This window comes from Rattus norvegicus, chromosome 15 (assembly GCF_021556685.1).
Source record: "Rattus norvegicus strain SHRSP/BbbUtx chromosome 15, alternate assembly SHRSP_T2T, whole genome shotgun sequence".
Taxonomy (NCBI): Eukaryota; Metazoa; Chordata; class Mammalia; order Rodentia; family Muridae; genus Rattus; species Rattus norvegicus.
The window spans coordinates 103,324,103-103,344,885 of record NC_141548.1 but is presented as its reverse complement, the minus strand read 5'-3'; the positions used below and the strand labels follow the sequence as shown (position 1 = coordinate 103,344,885).

General features: G+C 44.3%; 1 non-coding gene across 5 annotated transcripts in view; it reads left to right on the top strand.

The window, feature by feature from the left end:
• The window catches only part of LOC148001154 (uncharacterized), a 277,259-nt gene that overhangs the window by 218,767 nt on the left and 37,709 nt on the right, over window positions 1-20,783 (top strand). The window contains exon 4 of one of the 5 annotated variants that reach the window (XR_015638576.1): window positions 12,941-14,773. The exons of 3 other annotated variants lie outside the window; for them this stretch is intronic. This is a non-coding gene — a transcript (uncharacterized LOC148001154). Of the gene's footprint in view, window positions 1-12,940; window positions 14,774-20,783 lie in introns of those variants that run through there. One more of the 5 variants, XR_015638577.1, reaches the window with a different exon arrangement.

The window sequence follows — 20,783 nt, the reverse complement described above, 5'->3', positions numbered from 1 at the left end:
CCTGCTCCAGCCTTGCCTCCAACTCTTCCCACCTCACACTCCCACCTGCTTCTCGGCTCCTCTTCACTGTTCATGATTCCTGATGTACACGTCCATGGCTTTGGACTACGCTACCCACCTTGCCACAGCTGCCCTCTACATCCAGTGGTAATCATCACAGTTCCCTCCATGACACCTTAATGGTCATGCCCAGTCACACCCCTCTATGCCAAATTAGCTGTTTCTTCAGTATTTCCTGGGCCGTGCTTTTCATGGGCTCTTAATGCTTCCAATGCCAGACAAGGAAAAACTGTGGAGGTAGAGCAGTCTGACATAGTATACTATAGAGTACATTATAGCTACAGAAATAGGAGAGAACTTTATAAATATGTGGTGGTATGTCCTAAGTTGCTTCCTATTTCTTTTCAACACGACTCCACCAACAGGACTTCACAGATTCAAGAGCAAATGGAAGCAGAGTGTTCTGCTTTCTCCCTTCCATGCGGTTGAAATGTGAACTTAGTAGGAATTGGAGCAGGCAGCTATCCCTGACATTGAGGTAATTGGCTATGGACGTCAGATTAACGAGAAAAGGAACACTGATCCCCATTACCTACATCCGGCCAAATCAGCCCTGGGTTGTTTATGCTTGCAGTGCTTGATGTCTTGATGTGAGGGAAATAAGCTTCTTTCTTTAAAATCACTGCTATTAGACATTTATCACCACAGCAAAACCTGTAATGTAATAATGTGAGAAGGGAAAGAGGTTAGAAGTAAAATAACCCTTTCTTGTATGGAGTTGGAACAGAGTCTGATGGGAAGATGGGTGTGTACAAGCACTGAAAGATACACAGCAAGAGAGCTTCCACTCAGCGCAGTGGAGGGATGCAGCTTTGCATAGCAGACTCTCCTGTAGACAGAGTATTTCCCAGTACAATTGTTTCAAGTCATTCTTGAAGGTATTGTCACAAGAGACAGAATAGTGAAGGAATGCAAACCATGCAAAGACTTGACAGCCACCTTTCCCTTTCTTTGATAACTCCTTAGAGGTGGCTTCCAAATGTTCCAAGTGATGCCAGAAAGATTAGTGGCTGAGAGCCCACATCATGGACCTGTCAGAAATCACTAAGCAAGAGGAGGTTTCTGACTTCACCCAAATGCTCTCAAATAATGGTGTCTACAAACAGAAGGCAAACATGAATGTGTAGCTGAAGTCATAGGTAGAGAGACTGGTAGGCTAAATGTATTGAAGTGGAGTATTGAAATCCATTTTAAAAAATCAATTCAATGATGGAAGGGTTACTCAGAAGAGGGAGGTACAATGAGGGTTAGTGGCAAAATGCAAGCTTTGGTGACAGTTGGAATGAGTCACTCACTGCTCATTATCTGCCTAGATGAGAGAAGGGCATGACCTGTCTGAGCTCTCCTCTCCACTTAGAACTGCCAGTGACAACCACCTCCTGTGGTTAGTGGGAAGCATATTCTTGCTGAAAGGAGTCCTGTTTTTGGCTTCAAATGTGTGTGTTCCATATAGGAAGATGAATACATATAATTAAAATTTCCCACGTGTACATCAGCTTTTAACACAAAAGTCCTCCCCTCTGTGGCCTCATCTCCATCACATACAAAGTTCTTTGTCTTCTTTGCTTTGCTGCTCTGTCCCTGCTGTGGTCATAGCTTTATAGCTGATGTTTTTACATCAGCTGTGGTAGTTCTTATGCCTCATCCTTCCTTATAATTGTCTTGCTTATTTATATTCTTGACTAAATTTTATAATCATAGACTCATAAGAAACAATAGATTAGAATTGCATTAACTGTCAGTGAGCTGGAGGATTATTGAATGCTTTAAATGAGCTGCAGAGGTGGCTCAGTTAGTAGAGTTCTTGCTCTACAAATGTGAGGGTTTGAGTTTGATTCCCCAAAACCATGTTTAAAATAAAAAGGGGAGCAAAGGCAGGCTGTGATCTGGGTAGTACCCTAGGGTTCATTGGTCAGATAGCAGAGCCTAAGTGAATTACAGGTCAGTGAGAGACTCTGCCTCAACAAATGAAGTAGACAGTGCTGGAGGAATATCTGAGGTTCACCTCTGGCCGCCACACATATGTCCACACACATCACACCAGTTTATACAATGTTCCTGCTTACACATGAACACCTGTGCTTACGTACACACATACAAATACAAGGCAAAAAAAGGATAGGCAATATATAATAGGAAGAGTGAAATGGTTGGGTAGAAGAATTGTATCAAAAATAACACTATCTGACAAGAAAGTACAAGGTGTCATTAGTCCATACAATGACCTAATTTGTCTGGCCCAAGATGTCAGAAGAGAGGCATACAATAAGCCCAGAAGGCTCCCAACTGCCAGGAATCAATCAGAATTCACATAGAGAAACCTATGCTCACCTTAGGGTTTACAAGTTCCTGTGAAAGGCAAATAATGAAAGTTGATTTCCCATCAAGCCTTGTGAAATCAAAATGGAAATTTGTGTGAGAAAGGATGAAGAGATGGAGGTTCAGCAGATGTTAATCAGTTCTTATAATGGGAAAATGTTGCTCTCCAATAGAGACCTTTGTGAAATGTGGCATTGTGTTGTGCATGGCTACTAAGCCCACTAGTATGTACTCTGCAGGGGTAAGAACTAAGATAGGTACATTCTCCAACTATTTCCCCACATGTACACTTTGTTTGTTCAAAACATACTCAGCTAGAGACACATTATCTTCCAAAAATGGAGCCTATTTTTTGCTGACTGAAGCTGCTGGGGTAGACCAGTTGGCTGTTTGTACATTGTACATTCAGTCTCCAGTTGCTCTTCCACTGTGATTGTTGGAGCTTGGAACACTGTAGGGTGCTGCAATTGTAGAGCATAAACCCTGCTGGCTGAGTTCCCTCAGAAGCTTTTTTAAAAGCAGTATTTGATAATGTACAAACCAGTCTTTGCAGAATTACCATGCCTGAGGTAAGTGGGCATCAGGGCTGCCTCTCTGACTAGCTGAATCTAGAGAGGAAGCAGGTCCAGAGAGGCTATCCCCAGTTCATACCCTGATCATTTAGGACACAGCAGGGACTAGAGATCACACTGATTAACATTTGCTGACCTATTCTTGCTATTTTATTCTTCGAGTGGTTTAGGACTTATGAAGGCAACCATTGGTGGGGTCAGTGGGGTCTGCAGCAGCGTTAGTAATGTCCTGAGCAGGTGACCTTCCTTGAGTAGAAGAGACAAAAGAACTTTGCTTAAATCCATCAGAACCACCCGGGTATCATGATCTAATGGGAATCCTGGCTCTTTGACTGCATTGGTTCAGGCCCATTTCCCGAGCCTCATTCTTCCTCCTTCCTTTAAGGTGTTAAAGTGATTTTTACATGCTTTTATGCTAGTTTTGGGTCCTGTAAGCAGTAACTTCAGAAACCCCAATAGAGGAGAAGGGAAGTGAGACCAAGAAGAGAAGACAGCTACTAAAGAACGTGTTATCAAATTGGTGAGCATGGGCAATGGAACCATATCATGTTGGGGGAGCTCTGTTTAGGGGACATGGACCTTACAGTAATCCACTCTATCATCAATGACTACTTGCCCAGCACAGAGCTAGTAACTCTTTGTCATTGGCACCTACTCAAGGCAGGGAGAAATGGGCTGTATGCTAATATATTAAACTGGGGGCAGCTGGGCAGGTGGCTACCATCATAATGCCCAAGACTTTCCATTTAGGTAGGTGGTTTGACATGATTTTTAGAGTTCACTGTGGTTAGAAAAGTGTTTTAGACATTTCCCTCCTAATGCTTCATCTCTCTAGACTTCTTGGCTCTATCCCAGAGTTTCAGCTTGAGGGTTGACTGCATGTGTACATGTGTTTGCACCCATGCACATGTACCCTTTTGAAAAACATTTCAACATACCTTTTCATGTGAACCTAACTTTTTTTTTATTTTTTTACTGTTATTTTTTTTTTTATTAACTTGAGTATTTCTTATATACATTTCGAGTGTTATTCCCTTTCCCGCTTTCCGGGCAAACATCCCCCTCCCTCCTCCCCTTCCTTATGGGTGTTCCCCTCCCAACCCTCCCCCCATTGCTGCCCTCCCCCCATAGACTAGTTCACTGGGGGTTCAGTCTTAGCAGGACCCAGGGCTTCCCCTTCCACTGGTGCTCTTACTAGGATATTCATTGCTACCTATGGGGTCAGAGTCCAGGGTCAGTCCATGTATAGTCTTTAGGTAGTGGCTTAGTCCCTGGAAGCTCTGGTTGCTTGGCATTGTTGTACTTTTGGGGTCTCGAGCCCCTTCAAGCTCTTCCAGTTCTTTCTCTGATTCCTTCAATAGGGGACCTATTCTCAGTTCAGTGGTTTGCTGCTGGCATTCGCCTCTGTATTTGCTGTATTCTGGCTGTGTCTCTCAGGAGCGATCTACATCCGGCTCCTGTCAGTCTGCACTTCTTTGCTTCATCCATCTTGTCTAATTGGGTGGCTGTATATGTATGGGTCATATGTGGGGCAGGCTCTGAATGGGTGTTCCTTCAGTCTCTGTTTTAATCTTTGCCTCTCCCTTCCCTGCCAAGGGTATTCTTTTTCCTCATTTAAAGAAGGAGTGAAGCATTCACATTTTGATCATCCGTCTTGAGTTTCGTTTGTTCTAGGGATCTAGGGTAATTCAAGCATTTGGGCTAATAGCCACTTATCAATGAGTGCATACCATGTATGTCTTTCTGTGATTGGGTTATCTCACTCAGGATGATATTTTCCAGTTCCAACCATTTGCCTACGAATTTCATAAACTCGTTGTTTTTGATAGCTGAGTAATATTCCATTGTGTAGATGTACCACATTTTCTGTATCCATTCCTCTGTTGAAGGGCATCTGGGTTCTTTCCATTTTCTGGCTATTATAAATAAGGCTGCGATGAACATAGTGGAGCACGTGTCTCTTTTATATGTTGAGGCATCTTTTGGGTATATGCCCAAGAGAGGTATAGCTGGATCCTCAGGCAGTTCAATGTCCAATTTTCTGAGGAACCTCCAGACTGATTTCCAGAATGGTTTTACCAGTCTGCAATCCCACCAACAATGGAGGAGTGTTCCTCTTTCTCCACATCCTCGCCAGCATCTGCTGTCACCTGAGTTTTTGATCTTAGCCAATCGCACTGGTGTGAGGTGAAATCTCAGGGTTGTTTTGATTTGCATTTCCCTTATGACTAAAGATGTTGAACATTTCTTTAGGTGTTTCTCAGCCATTCGGCATTCCTCAGCTGTGAATTCTTTGTTTAGCTCTGAACCCCATTTTTTAATAGGGTTATTTGTTTCCCTGCGGTCTAACTTCTTGAGTTCTTTGTATATTTTGGATATAAGGCCTCTATCTGTTGTAGGATTGGTAAAGATCTTTTCCCAATCTGTTGGTTGCCGTTTTGTCCTAACCACAGTGTCCTTTGCCTTACAGAAGCTTTGCAGTTTTATGAGATCCCATTTGTCGATTCTTGATCTTAGAGCATAAACCATTGGTGTTTTTTTCAGGAAATTTTTTCCAGTGCCCATGTGTTCCAGATGCTTCCCTAGTTTTTCTTCTATTAGTTTGAGTGTGTCTGGTTTGATGTGGAGGTCCTTGATCCACTTGGACTTAAGCTTTGTACAGGGTGATAAGCATGGATCGATCTGCATTCTTCTACATGTTGCCCTCCAGTTGAACCAGCACCATTTGCTGAAAATGCTATCTTTTTTCCATTGGATGGTTTTGGCTCCTTTGTCAAAAATCAAGTGACCATAGGTGTGTGGGTTCATTTCTGGGTCTTCAATTCTATTCCATTGGTCTATCTGTCTGTCTCTGTACCAATACCATGCAGTTTTTATCACTATTGCTCTGTAATACTGCTTGAGGTGAACCTAACTTTTGACAATGTCAGTGCCTTAAAGGGGATTTGCATCATAAGCAGAAACTCTCCAAACTGGTGCCCCTTCAAGTCATTCTACTGAGCAGCCTGAACTGCAAGAGCGATGCAGGTAAAGCAAATACAATAGCTATAAATAGCAGGATACCATTTCATCTTTCATCCTTTGAGCATCTGTCTGGCAATTCATAGAATCTGCAGCAATCGACAGCTTGATTTAGCAGCAGCGTCTGGTTGGCAGAGGTAAGCATTTTCTGCCTTGATCTCAGATGAACTTGAGGGAGGATAAAGTGGCTGGGTTGTTGATAGCAGAGTGGTCTCTGGGAATGACTACTGTTCTTTTAATGCCTTCCTGCATTTTTTATTATTTGAGAATTTTATACACACATATAATGTGTTTTGATCAAATCTGTTCGTCGTGACTACTTCCCTCTAATTCCCCACTCAATTTCTTTCCCTCTCTCCCTCTGTCCCTCTCTCTCTCTCTCCCTCTGTCTCTCTGTCTCTATCTCTCTCTGTCTCTCATCCACTGAGCCCATTTAGTGCTTTCTGTATGTTCATAGATGTAGGGCCATCTACTGGACCATGAGTAGATAGGTCCACAGTAGATGGGACCCTCTCAGGGTCCACAGCCCTGAAGAAAACTGACCCAAAGTTGCCAATAACTTCTCAACTAGACCATGGTGGAATTTTATGAGAGCTTTCCTCTCTATGCCAAGACTTCGACTCTTTGCTCCTGTGCGAATCTTGTACATGCCACTCCAGCGTCCATGAGTTCAAGTGTGTTAACTACTGTTACACTGGAGAAATACTATTTCACTGTAGACGTCACTGCCGATATCTTCTAAAATGGAAACAGCAGGAGCTTCCTGTATTACATGCATTTACGTATACAAATTACCTTATCCACGGGGTGGGGGTAGAGGGAGAAATAACTCTCCCAGACTCTATAAGGTATCAGATAACAGGCTCAGTGCCAGGTATGAGTTACTTCTTTTTGAGTTGCTGGTTAGTGGGGTTACATAGATCCTCTTCTTCCACACAAGCTACAGGCTACTGCCATTGCTCGTGGCTTCTCCAGAACCTCACTATAAACCCTATGGTAGAAAAATACTCTTAGTAAGAATCCAAGCTGTGCTGGCTGTGTTAAGCCAACTTGACATGAGTCACAGTCCTCAGAGAGGAGGGAGCCTCTACTGAGAAAATGCCTCCATAAGGTCAGGCTGTAGGCAAGACTATCCAGCACTTTCTTAACCAGTGATTGAGGGAGGAGGGCCCAGCCCATTGTGGGTGGGGCTATCCCTGGGCTGGTGGTCCTGGATTTTATAAGAAAGCAGGCTGAGTAAGCCATGAGGAAGGAGCGAGCTAGTAAGTAGCACCCATCCATGGTCTCTGCATCGGCTTCTGCCTCCAGGATTCTGTCCTGATGTCCTTCTATGGGGAATAGTGATGCAGAAGTATGCCAGATAGATCCTATTCTTTCCAAGTTGCTTGGGTCACGGTGTTTTACTCCAGCAATGAGTGGCCATAACTAAGACTTTAGCTGTGTGGCTCTCTCTTGAGAGAACTTTTGGACAGAGAGACAAGGCTGTTGATCTATCTTTCAGCCACAGGGAATACAAGGGAAAGGAGATCTCCTCACACTGACTGAACCAAGGGTGCTTTATCGTGGAATTCCCACTGTAAGGGTGAATTTCTGTCACTTTTATCTAAATAAATGTAATGTTTTTGTGACAGCAGACCCAATAAACCATGACAGAGGCCTTAAAGAAAAGACTGGCTGATCTCTGTCTTCATCCTGAACTAAATAATCACACAAATAAAGGTGAACTTAGGGCCAGGGTAAGCTCTCCCCAAGAGTGCCCATGTTACCAGTGTTAGGCTACCCTCTAACCCACTGAATTCTACACTGCTACTATAAAGTCTACTTTACCAATATGAGAGAGAGAGAGAGAGAGAGAGAGAGAGAGAGAGAGAGGAAGAAGGAGGAGGAGGAAGAGGAAGAGGAAGAGGAAGAAGAGAAGGAAGAGAAAGGGAAGGAGGTAGAGAGAGGGAGGGAGGAGGGAAGGGGAGAGAGTGAAAGGAGGGAAGGAAGGATGGAGGAAGAAAGGGGGAAAGAGGGAGTGAGGAAGAGACAGACATACATACACACACTCAGAGATAGACAGAAACAGAGAGAGACAAAGAGCTGTCCATGAGTACGTAACTATGAAGGGAGGTAGTTAGAAAGTATGCCTCTGGGTGCTGGAGGGAAGGCTCAGTAGTTAAGAGCGCTGACTGCTCTTCCAGAGGTCCTGAGTTCAATTCCCAGCAACCACATAGAGGCTCACAATCATCTATGAGATCTCTGCCCTCTTCTGGTGTGCCTGAAGACAGCTGTAGTGTACTCATACATATAAAATAAATAAATCTTTATAGGAAAGTACGCCTTTTTTTTTTTTTTTTTTTGGTTCTTTTTTTTTCGGAGCTGGGGACCGAACCCAGGGCCTTGCGCTTCCTAGGTAAGCGCTCTACCACTGAGCTAAATCCCCAGCCCCGGAAAGTACGCCTTTAAGCATACTATGTAAACAATGAATTCAGGTATATTCACCTTATGGGCTTCCTTCATCTAGAGAACTCAGACAAATACAGATGCCAAATTTGTAGACCTGGAGAGATTTGGGGACAGTGACTTCTACATTTCAGAACTCCTAATAGGTACTACTTTGTGAATTACACTCACTGTTTTGAAAATTAACGAATGATTCGATTCGTTTTACTTCTTCCTCGGTTACAGGCAATCACCTTTCTTTGGTGTGTAGCTTTTTTGCTGTTTTATTTTTGTATTTTTGGGTAGTGTCCAGAATCAGCAAGCACAATGCTCAGCATTATATAAATGTAGCTCGTTTGTTAACTGCCTCCCTCCACAGCAGGAATGGTTCTGAGCTCCAACCTTGTGTACCACAAATAAACGTAACAGGGCGCTCATGCCTCCTGATCTGCCTTTTACAATGTAGCTTCTGGAAGCTGGGCCTGCTCTGCCTTTTACAATGTAGCTTCTGGAAGCTGGACCAGACTAATCAGCTCCCCAGGCTCTGCCTGAACAGAAAGTGAAGTCTGGGCAGGTGATTGAAGCTGAAGGCAATGGCGCCCCTGGCTCCCTTAATCTGTTGCTATTTTCTTCCACTCTGGGAATGTGGCTAGTCATCAATTTAACACATAGAGGCTCGGTTATTCAAAAACAAATAAGGAAATTGAAGCCCTTGCTCATTTTTATAGGCACTGAGCATAAAGGCTTTTCTTTATGGTGTTTCAAAGGGCATGTAACTCAGGACACTGAGGCAGTGTGTTTGAAGTGAGCAATGCCCTCTGAGTCAGATCTATTGATCAAGGAAGGGTTCTATATCCTTGGGGCTTAATCTTCACTCTTCTAAGGGGAGCCAGGTGTCAGTTAATTGGTGAACCTTTTCTGGAAGAAGTGGGCCTGCCTGCCTTCCCTACTTGATACGGAGTGGTGTCCATATCAGGGCTGTTAGTGCACCTAGGGACAGTTCAGTGTGTCCAGTCACCCATTCCATCCCATATACCTAATAGAAGCTGCAAAGATTGGGAAGGCGAGGTTGTATTTTAAAATGTGTCTCAAGCTTCAGTCGTCAGTGTGGGAAATGTGGAATAAAGTACGTGTCGTGTCCCCACTGTCCCCCTAAAAGGAGCGCAGCAAAGGATTTTGGCAATTTCAGATAATAGATTCTGCAAACAGATCCCCAGGGCGATTTATCTGATGCTTACAAGCTGCCCACTGGGTTTTTAATTCGAAAGACAGCTATGCCTTAAATAATTGGCTCAAATGAACAAGACAAGAAACAACGGCAGCAACAACAACAACAACAGAAAAACCAAAAAAAAAAAACCCAAAAAAAACAAACAAACAAACAAAAAAAAAAAACAGCCTGAAATCACTCCTGTGCAATCAGCAACTGGGAGCTGCTCTGAGACCGCTCCCCTGTTGTGTGTCTTGGCAATAGCTCAGAGACCTCTTAAAGTCCCTGATTCAAAGGGCATGCTATCTTTTCCCCTGCAGGGATAAGATCAGGGACGTTTACCAGGTGTGTGGACCAGTTCTATGTCAACTTGACATAAGCTAGAGTCATGTGAAAAGAGGAAATGCCTCCATAGGATCCAGTTATACAGCATTGTCTTAATTCGTGACTGATAGGGAAGGGCCCAGCCCATGGTGAATGGTGCCCTTCCTGGGCTGTTGGTCCTGGGTTCTATAAGAAAGCAGGCTGGGTAAGCCATGGGAAGCAAGCCAGTAAGTAGCACCCCTCCATGGCTTTTGCATGGCTCCTGCCTCCAGGTTCCTGCCCTCCTTGAGTTCCCTCAGTGATGACCAGTGATGTGGAAGTGTAAGCCAAACAAAACCTTCCTTCCTCAAGTTGCTTGGATATGGTGTTTTGTCACAGTAACAGTAGCCCTAACTATGACTGCGGGTTCAGTGGGAAGTGTCTCTTCTCTGTGCTTTCCTTTCCTCCTCCCCCTTCCTCCTCCTCTTCCTCCTCTTCCTCCTCTTCCTCCTCCCCCCTCCTCCTCCTCTTCCTCCTCCTCCTCCTCTTCCTCTTCTTCTTCTTCCTCTTCTTCTTCTTCTTCTTCTTCTTCTTCTTCTTCTTCTTCTTCTTCTTCTTCTTCTTCTTCTTCTAGTTTTATTTCTAATTTCCTTCAACATCTTCCCTTGTTCCCTTTTTATTGAGTTTTTTATTTATTTACATTTCAAATGTTATCTCCTTCCCAGTTTCCCCTTCGGAAACCTCCTCTCCCATCCTCCTACCCCCTGCTTTTGTGAGGGTGCTGCCCCACCCACCCATCCATTCCCTCCCTCCTCCCTGCCTTGGCATTCTCCTACACTGGGGCATTGAGCCTTGACAGGACCAAGGGCTTCTGCTCCTATTGATGTCCAACAATGCCATCCTCTGCCACATATGCAGCTGGAGCTGTGGGTCCCTCCATGTTTACTCTTTGGTTGGTGGTTTAGTCCCTGGGAGCTCTGGTGGACTCTGGTTGGTTGATATTATTGTTCTTCCTATGGGGTTGCAAAGCCTTTCACCTCCTTCAGTCCTTTCTCTTACTCTTCATTGGGGATCCTGTTCTCAATTCAGTGGTTGGCTATGAGCATCTGCCTCTGTATTTGTCAGACTCTGGCAGAGCCTCTCAGGAGACAGCTATATCAGGCTCCTGTCACCATGTACTTCTTGGCATCAGCAATAGTGTCTAGGTTTGGTGGCTACATATGGGATGGATCCCCAGGTGGGGCAGTTTCTGGATGGTCTTTCCTTTAGTCTCTGCTCCACACTTTGTCTCCGTATTTCCTCCTGTGAGTATTTTGTTCCCCCTTCTAAGAAGGACTGAAGCATCCACACTTTGGTCTTCCTTCTTGAGCTTCATGTGGTCTGTGAATTGTATCTTCGGTATTCTGAACTTTGGGGCTAATATCCACTTATCAATGAGTGCCTACCACATGCTTTCCCTTCATAATTAAATATTTTCAGAAAAAAGTTCTAGCTTGGCGTTGTGAGACCAAACAGGAAAAATAAACCCTGAAGGTTAAGGTTATGCTTGTAGTTAGTAAGTTCCTGTTGTGATACATTTGTTTGACCCATTTGCACCAGATGTGCTTGATCACATGTGGGCATAAGGTAAGTGGGCAAGAACTATGTCAGGATACATGCTTGCCCCTGATTGGAAGTCATGGGAAACGGGGTGAGCTATGGTTTTGACATTTTAAGCCCCTACAAAATGTGACTCGGGGCCATTTTCTGGAAAGTCAGAGATGGACTTGGTCAGAGTGTCTGTCAACCTTGGCTTTGAAGTGTGGTAGTGGTCTTATCCTCTAGGGGTGGGATTAATAATAGTGTATGTGTGCACGGGTGTGTGAGCTCTGGTGTGTGGTGTGTGAGACTGGTATGTGGGCACTGGTGTGAGCACAGGTGTATGGTGTGTGAGCACTGGTGTGTGGGCACTGATGTGTGGGCACTGGTGTGAGCCCAGGTGTGTAGTGTGTGAGCACTGGTGTGTGGGCACTGGTGTGTGAGCACTGGTGTGTGGGTGCTGATGTGTGCGCACTCTACCCCTGGCTTCTTTTCCCACTGAGGAGATCTGTCCAGCTTGGACATGGCTTCCATTTGTCCTTTAATAAGTCTTCCCATCATGGAGTTATTAGCACTTGTCTTCTAAGGAAAATAGCCAGTGGCCAGCGGTACACAGGCTGCATTTCCTGTATCTATGGATGTAGGATCTTCCAACGAGCTGCATCGATATCAAATGCTCTATAATGGGCAGCGTATACAAACAGCTGGAACTTACATAGAGTTCTGACCCAGGCCTGCAGCAGCCTGCCGAGAGCAATACGCCCCTGTCTGCAGCAATGTGTGCAACCCGGAAGTGAAAACAGTCAAATGTCCACCAAAATGGCGGACGGATAGAGGAAGGAGAATAGTATTGAGCCATAGAAAGCAGGCTGCCGTCTGCGACAACCTGGATAGAAATGGAAATCATGGTATTTCGTGAAAAGCTCAAGGCACAGAAAGATGAAACATGATGTCACCCATGTATGGAATGTAAGGGCTGATCTCAAGGAAGTTAACAGTTAATCGGTAGTTACCAGAGGCTGAGGTGTTTGTCAGAGTGGAGAGGGAATGAGGGGGAAGGCTCATCACAGAAGCTTCCCTAATTTATTTTTGTTCAGGTTTCCAGTTTAAGTTTTTCTAGAGAAAGCCAAGTGAGATGGGCTGTGGCCCCATGGAATTGGAGCCAGAGCTGACTGGGAGAGCAGGCTTGGGAGGTGCCAGGGCAGGGGGGAACATCTGGGTTTTCTTTTTAAACCCCTCTCATGTAGTTAAACTGGTCTCTATCTTGCAGTGTAGGCAACACTGACTATGAATTCCTGATCCTTCTACCTCTGCCTCCTGACTGCTGGGACTGACCACATGAACTGCATCACCCATTTCATGTGGTGCTCAGAATGGAACGGAGTCCTCTCTCCATGCTAGGCTTTTGCTGCATCCTGTATCTAATTCCCAGGTTTTTGATTTCCTTTTCCAGAGGCTTTGTTCCCCACTGCCACACACTGGCCCCATGTGCTGAGGGTGCTGATGTGAAGAGAATCATCGAACAACACTGGCCTGAACCGATTCTGGCGAGAACCATGCATCCACATGTCGGGTGACCATGGCAGGAAAACAGACAGGAAAGAGGACAGGGAGACTGGAGACAGACAAGGTGCATCCTCAGAAGCATAGCTCGACAAGCACAGGGCTATACGGTTGTTTTACCGTTTCGTGTATGACTCTCATTCTGGAGCTAAAGGCATAGACCCCACCCCAAGCCTCCTGGATCAGTTTCTACTGTGTGAACCTACTTGTTTCTAAGGAGATACTTTGTTTTAACATGAGGCTGTGTTGGCATCACCTAAAGCATGCTTCTGTCTTACATAGCCGGTCTGACTGAAATAGGATCTTTGCCCAAGGCTACGGAATTAATGGGAAGGCCTGTTATTAATGCGTGATATACCCTCAGGAGCCACTTATTCCCTGCAAGTTCTGGTGTCTTGGGAGACGATCCTGATGTCATTCGAATATAAGGAAGCACAGAACAGAACCAATCACAGGAAGTAGAAGACACAGTTAGCAGCCAGGGGCAGCTGTGTATGTAGATTAGGAGGGGTCCTGAGCTCTGTGGATGAGTAAGTCATTTCAGCCATAGCCACTGTGTTGAGCAAGTTACCAGTGGCAGAGAAACCGCACTGAGGTGGCATCTTTCCCGTGTGGGCAGTGTGAAACATTGTATCCATCTCTATCAAGGACACTTTTCACAATCATAGCATTTCAGCCAGGACAGAGCAGCCAATCATTAGCAGTAAACAAGAGCTTCCAAACGTCCTTCTTGTGTAGACCAACAGGATGAGAAAGCCACAGGAAAGCCCAGGGAAGTCCGCATCTGATGGTTTGAGACTGGAACGTTTAGAGCGAGGGCTGACATTTCATCAAAGACGTTGTTTCTAACTATTATTCACAAGTTGATCTGACTTTCAGGAAATGAAAAAAAGAATTGTCAGTCTGAAGATTCTTAATCTTTCAGAAAAGGGACCACCGCACTTTTGAGGAACACTTAAAGATGTCACTGCAACACCCAGATTGCCTGGTAGACTGCAAAACCACTTCTCTGGGGTCTGGTCCCAGCAGGTGTCTAGTCTTAAGGGAGCCACGTCTGTGTTGATGGTAGATGGGGAGGAGGATATAAAGATGAATTTATAGTTTTTCCCACCCTGAGGCATTTTGTGCCATTGATGGTCATGCTTATCAACATGAGGGAAGTCCCTTTAGGGCACCAAGAGGAGTCATTCAAAATAATCAGGGAAGGTGTTTTCCCCACACCAGGTCACCTTGGGAGACATTTTGTTACTGACACGAGTTTCTTTTCCCCCCAAACAATGAGTGTCTGTGTGCTATTGTTTAAAGTAAAATGAAATTCTGCGTTTTTATAAAACTTGATAAAGACTAGCATTTCAAACAGTATAGTCAGCCCCCAGTTTTCAGAGATGCACACATACACCTGGCATCTCCAGGGTTTGACTCTCTGTGCTTGGTCTGTTCTGACGTCCCCACTTTGTGAAAGGTGGTGCCCATCCTTCACCAGCTCTTCTGTTTCCCGTTGGGTGCCTTCCCTCCTGGGCTCTGGATGTGAAGGAGCAGGTTTAACAGACAACCCTGCAGATCTCCATGGCTCCCCTCCACCTTGGCGTCTTCTCCTTTCGCATCCCTTTGAGCAGAGGCAGGAGAATGAAGGTGCTAAACACATGGTACAGCCAGACCTGGCCTTGGTCAGTCCTGGGGCCTTTTCTCAGCTTCCAGACTCCAGGGCACTCAGCCTTTTCAGGTGAGCAAGGCATGCTTTACCCAAGCTCCTGTTCAATGTTTTCTATGTGAGCAGATGGTCAGCAATTGTCCCCCTTTCCTCCTCTCATCTCATCATCTGTAAAACCAGGATGACGTTCAAGATTATATATATCACGGGTCTGGATCATCAGTGTTAGGACTCAACACAATACCATGTATTTCTAAATGATCCTGTAATTGGAAATTAGCACACAACTATCGATTCCTCTTGCACATAGATTGAAAAGAAATCCACTCTTGTTTGTGACTTAATTGGATATGATTTGACCTAAGAGATTACGGCAAGTAGCCAGAGTCTTCTGTAAGGTTTACTGGATTATAAGAAAATGTCGCACCATTGGTTTTAGTCCCTGGGGTGGCTCTTATTCTAAGGTCGATCAGAGGGAGTCCAGGGGGACTGACTGATGTTTACTAAGTGGTATTAATTAACAAAAGGTGAAGTGGGGGGGGGTTAATTACTTTGCCTTTTCATTTCTCAAAAGCATATTTTAGCTCATCCTTCTGATTCTGGGAAAGCAACGTTCCCAGGAATGGGTCTGGGGAATTTGACCACAGGGTCAGACTCGCACTCTGTATCTCACACCAAAAGGCTGTGCTCTGTAGACCTCATTCTTCCAACTACACCGGGAGAAACTGTACTGCGTTGTTAAGATACTAGTACTGACATGAGCCATATTGAGTTTCTTTCTTTCTGGATTTTATTTCTGATACAGGGTTCCACATTATATAATGTGGAAAGGTTAGTTTAGACTATCAGAAAGCTAGCTTGCTCCTTAAATACCAGGAAATATTGATTTCAGTTACACGCTTTCTAAATAAAGATTTATTTATTGGTGTGTGTGTGTGTGTGTGTGTGTGTGTGTGTGTGTGTGTGTGAGACTGCAGGGGGTTGAAGCTCTGCTCACAAAGACCAGAATAGGGCACCCAATCCTTTTGATCTGGGTTTGTGGTAGCATCTTGAGTGTTAGGTGTGTGCTGGGATCAAACTCTGGTCCTCACTCTTTACAGCAGGTCCTTTAAACTGCTGAGCTCTCTGCCTAACCCTGCTACACACTGACATCGAGATAGCATTGGTATCTTGGCTCTTTCTGGACCCTGAGTTAGAACCCAGGTCTCTGTAAAGATGATTTAATTCACTACTGACTGACGTTACTCAGAAAGTCTTGGGAGAGTGACTCAGCAGACCGAGCTCTGGTTTGCCTGGGAGTGAGGCCGCTCGCTGGGAAGGAAGGAAGGAAGAACTGATGATAGCCACGGATATCCTTACAGAACCTGAAGACAAAGCAGACTTCAGGTAGCCTTGACCCAGTGTCTCGAGGATGCGTCACAGGCTCTCAACTTTCCCCCTTCCTTCTTCTTGGATGTTACATCCTGACCAAGTCCCCTTCATGTTTATCAGCTTCATAGAAGACAAGAGGCCTGGTATGGCTAGAGCCTGTGAATGATTGGGGAAGTGGGTCACACGTGGCCTTGTACTCCTGGGTAAGAGTTGTAGGCCTGTGTTCAGAACAACAGGAGGAGGCTTGGTGACTGTAGCATAGACTGTTGAAGAGTCAAAGAGAGGGGGAGAAAGCAGGGATCTAAGCAATGAGGTGGCTGCCCCAGATCCTCTGCTGGGTAAAGCTTCGGTGTGTGGGGAGAAAAAGAGAACCCACGGCCGTTCATTGAACCAAACTTTAGCATGTTGTCCCTGACGTGATTTTTGCCAGGAGTCAGTGAGGTATACCTATGCTTTTTATGTTAAATTGTCTGGGTTTGGATATATGAAAACTCTCAGACACTGGAGAATAAGAGAGTGACTAATATATTAAACGATATGGACTCAGATGTGAGAATTAGCAGCAAGACATGAATTATGTATGTGTAAGACAAAGGCAGCACTGGAGAGGGATGGCGCATCAAGAAAAGAAGAGTGAAACCTCAGAAAAACAAGTCTGGGCTCTGTGAGACCCAAGGAAAACTCCTTCTTCAATGCCTTTATTAACATATATTGATTGTGTATACTCAACAATCAATTTCATTGTGTCATTTCCTGTGTGTGCAACGTATTTATGGTCCTCTCTTGTCCCCCTGGCTCAATAATGAGGGAACATATGTGGTCAATGCAATGTGAAAAGGTAGTCATCCTCCTGCTAGTCAGGGGAATAGACAACCAATGACAGGTTTCAGTTTCTGCCCCTCGGATCAGCCAACATCTAGAGGATTCACAGCACGCTGTGCTGGCCAAGGGGTAGGAAATGAATACCTTATTCAGTGCCAAGGGCGGTTAAGTTTGTCACAGTCTTTAGGGGAGGTAATCAAGTGGCATCTATACATAATGTATGCATACTGTTTGATCCCGCAATTTCCTTTGGAGGGACATATTCAATATAGAAGTCAAGCCACCAGTATGTAGGATATTACAAGGATGGTATTTCAATATTTTTTGTGATATAAGAAAAAATGAGAGATTATCTGAAGAAAACCAAATGGTTAGGTGAATTACAGTTCCTTCTTACTATCTACAGATATGCAACTTTTACAAAGAGTCTATTACCTCTGCATCTGTGACTCAGGGAATGTAGGGGCAGAAAGACTGTAGGAGCCAGAATACTGGGAAGGCTTCTGTGAGCGTCTCTCCTGCAAATGGCTGCACACACAGGACTGAAACAGTAGCAACAGACATGCTAGTGTGGAAGGGGAACGTATGAGGTCCCACCCGTGGACAGAAAGCTATAAGCAAGTAATGGCTGTCAGGAGAGGGGGAATTACACTCTCCTGGGGATGGTCAGCCCCAAAAGCTATACATATATATATATATATATATATGTATATATATATATATATATATATATATATAACAAAAGTGATCAGCTTGCATTTATATATTTACACATACACACATACACACACTCATACACACACACACTCATAGATACATACTTATACACATACTCATACATACAAATACTCGCACACTCATACACACACATACTCACACACTCATACACACATACTCACACACACATACTCACACACTCATAATACATACTTATACACACTCATACATACATACTTATACACACACTCATACACACAAATACTCGCACACTCATACACACACATACACACTCATACACACACTCATACATACATACTTATACACACTCATACACACATACTCACACACTCATACACACATACGCACACTCATACATACATACTTAATACACACACTCATACACACACATACACATTCACACACTCATACACACATACATACATACTTATACACACACTTGCACACTCATAGATGCGTGCACACACACACACACACCCCAATAATAATTAAAGAGAGCCTATCAGCTTGACAGTAAGGGCAGGGCCTGAGAGGGTTTGGAGGGAGGAAAAATAAGGGTAAAACTGCTGTAATTTTATTTTAATAAAAATATATTTAAAAGACTTTTCCAGAAAACAAACCTGGGGGGGGATTACAAAACAAAACAAAACACCTGTAAGTCTCCAAATGGTGGGAATCCCATAATATCTTTGCTATATATATTAAAATAAGCTGTTAGATAATGGTTATATCAGTTTAGCAACCCATGACCTAGCCCATGATCTATACATGTACATATGTGTGTGTGTGTGTGTGTGTGTGTGTGTGTGTGTGTATATATGTGTGTGTTGTACATAAAGAATTTGGTAAGATATGTGGAAGAACAACAGCTTGCTTCCTTTTTAAATTTTTAAAGCTTTATTTACTCGCATTTCCAATCTTGTTTCTCCTCTTAATCCACTGTGTTCTTTGTTATTATTCTTCATGGCTTGATTGGTGATCACAGTTGTTTCCAAAACAGAAGTCCTTTGAGTTGGATGGGCACCAAGCTGGATAGCAGGCCAGCAGGCTATACTACCTACATGGAATATACTACATTTTTACAGACGATGGTATGTGGCACCATGGCATATCTTGTATGTTAAAGCTGATGATCACCTTTAGTGAACAGCTTGGTAACTTATGGACATTAAGCCTGAAATAATCTCTGGAACCAATGCCATTGTTCTTTACATAGTAATCTATCTGATTCCAGATAAATCCCTACCGCCGTCCTTCGTTCGTGGTGTGACTTCGCACTCCTTCTTTGCCAAGGAACATGGATCATGTGTAACAGTGTGGACACATTCAGCCCTCCAACAGAATATTTGGTTGAGAAACAGAGTGGAAATTTGCTTTGTCTCAAGATTATTTGGTGTAGACTCTTGTGTGGTGAATGGACACGTTGAAAAACCAGAGAAATTCCTCATAAGAATTTCTGTGAGATGCTGGAAGGCATCCCTTGGGCTCCATCTTCGGAAGTCATTGCACTTGCTTGAAGCACCTGAAGTCAGCAATGGGACTACCCGGGCTGTGGTGGTTTGAATAAGAATGGCCCCCAAGGCTCATACCCTTGAATCATTGGTCATTAGGGAGTGGCACTACTTGAGAGGAATTGAGAGGTGTGGCCTTGTTGTTGGAGGAAGTGTGCCACTGGGGGAGGGCTTTGGGGTTTCAGGGGCTTAAGCCAGGCCCAGTGCCTCCCTGTCTTCCTTCTGCCTGTTGGTGCAGAGGGCTCGGCTCCTCTAGCACGTCCTGCCTGCCCCCAGGCTTTCTGTCATGACGACAGTGGGCTAAACCTCTGAACTGTAAGTCAGTCCCAACTAAATGCTTTCCTTTTATAAGAGTTGCCTTGGCTAGAACAAAAGAAACTCAAGAGGGATGATCGAAATGTGAATGCTTCACTCCTTCCTTAAAAGGGGAACAAGAATACCCTTGGCAGGGAAGAGAGAGGCAAAGATTAAAACAGACACAGAAGGAACACCCATTCAGAGCCTGCCCCACATGTGGCCCATACATATACAGCCACCCAATTAGACAAGATGGATGAAGCAAAGAAGTGCAGGCCGACAGGAGCCGGATGTAGATCGCTCCTGAGAGACACAGCCAGAATACAGCAAATACAGAGGCGAATGCCAGCAGCAAACCACTGAACTGAGAATAGGACCCCCGTTGAAGGAATCAGAGAAAGGACTGGAAGAACTTGAAGGGGCTCGAGACCCCATATGTACAACAATGCCAAGCAACCAGAGCTTCCAGGGACTAAGCCACTACCTAAAGACTATACATGGACTGACCCTGGACTCTGACCTCATAGGTAGTAATGAATATCCTAGTAAGAGCACCAGTGGAAGGGGAAGCCCTGGGTCCTGCTAAGACTGAACCCCCAGTGAACTAGATTGTTGGGGGGAGGGCGGCAATGGGGGGAGGATGGGGAGGGGAACACCCATAAGGAAGGGGAGTGGGGAGGGGGATGTTTGCCCGGAAACCGGGAAAGGGACTAACACTTGAAATGTAAATAAGAAATACTCAAGTTAATAAAAAAAAAAAAGTTAAAAAAAAAAAAAAGATCTGCCTTGGTTATGATGTCTCCTCACAGCCCTGCAACATGACAAAGACGCAGATCAAATTCAGTTCTTCCTAAGAACTCTTCCCCCGACCCCCAATGAATATAACCAAAGCTTTTCTTGGAATGTGTCAAATGTAATTACTTTTCACTTGTGTTTGGAGCATTCCTGTGAGACACTGGAGATAATCGAAACCTCACAGAATACTCTTCCGTCCATTCTGACATTTTAAAAAGTGGTAGGATTCCATATCATAAAATTTATGATGGCACCATTGACAGTGCTTGGTTCAGAATGTGTTCACATGGTCGTGTAACACACGGCCTTAAGCTTCTTCACCTTTGAAAACTGAAATTCTCCATTCATATGAACCGTATTCTGAACTAGTTACTTCACAGGCACTGGCACCCACCATTCCACTTTTCCTGACTATTATTCAGCCTCTCTGAAGAACTCATAGAACTGGCATCATATACATCTATTTTTTGGTGACTCGCTTTTTTTTTTACTTCAGATCACATTCTTAAAGTTCAATTTTGTCGTTGAATGTTTAGCCTTTCTTTCCT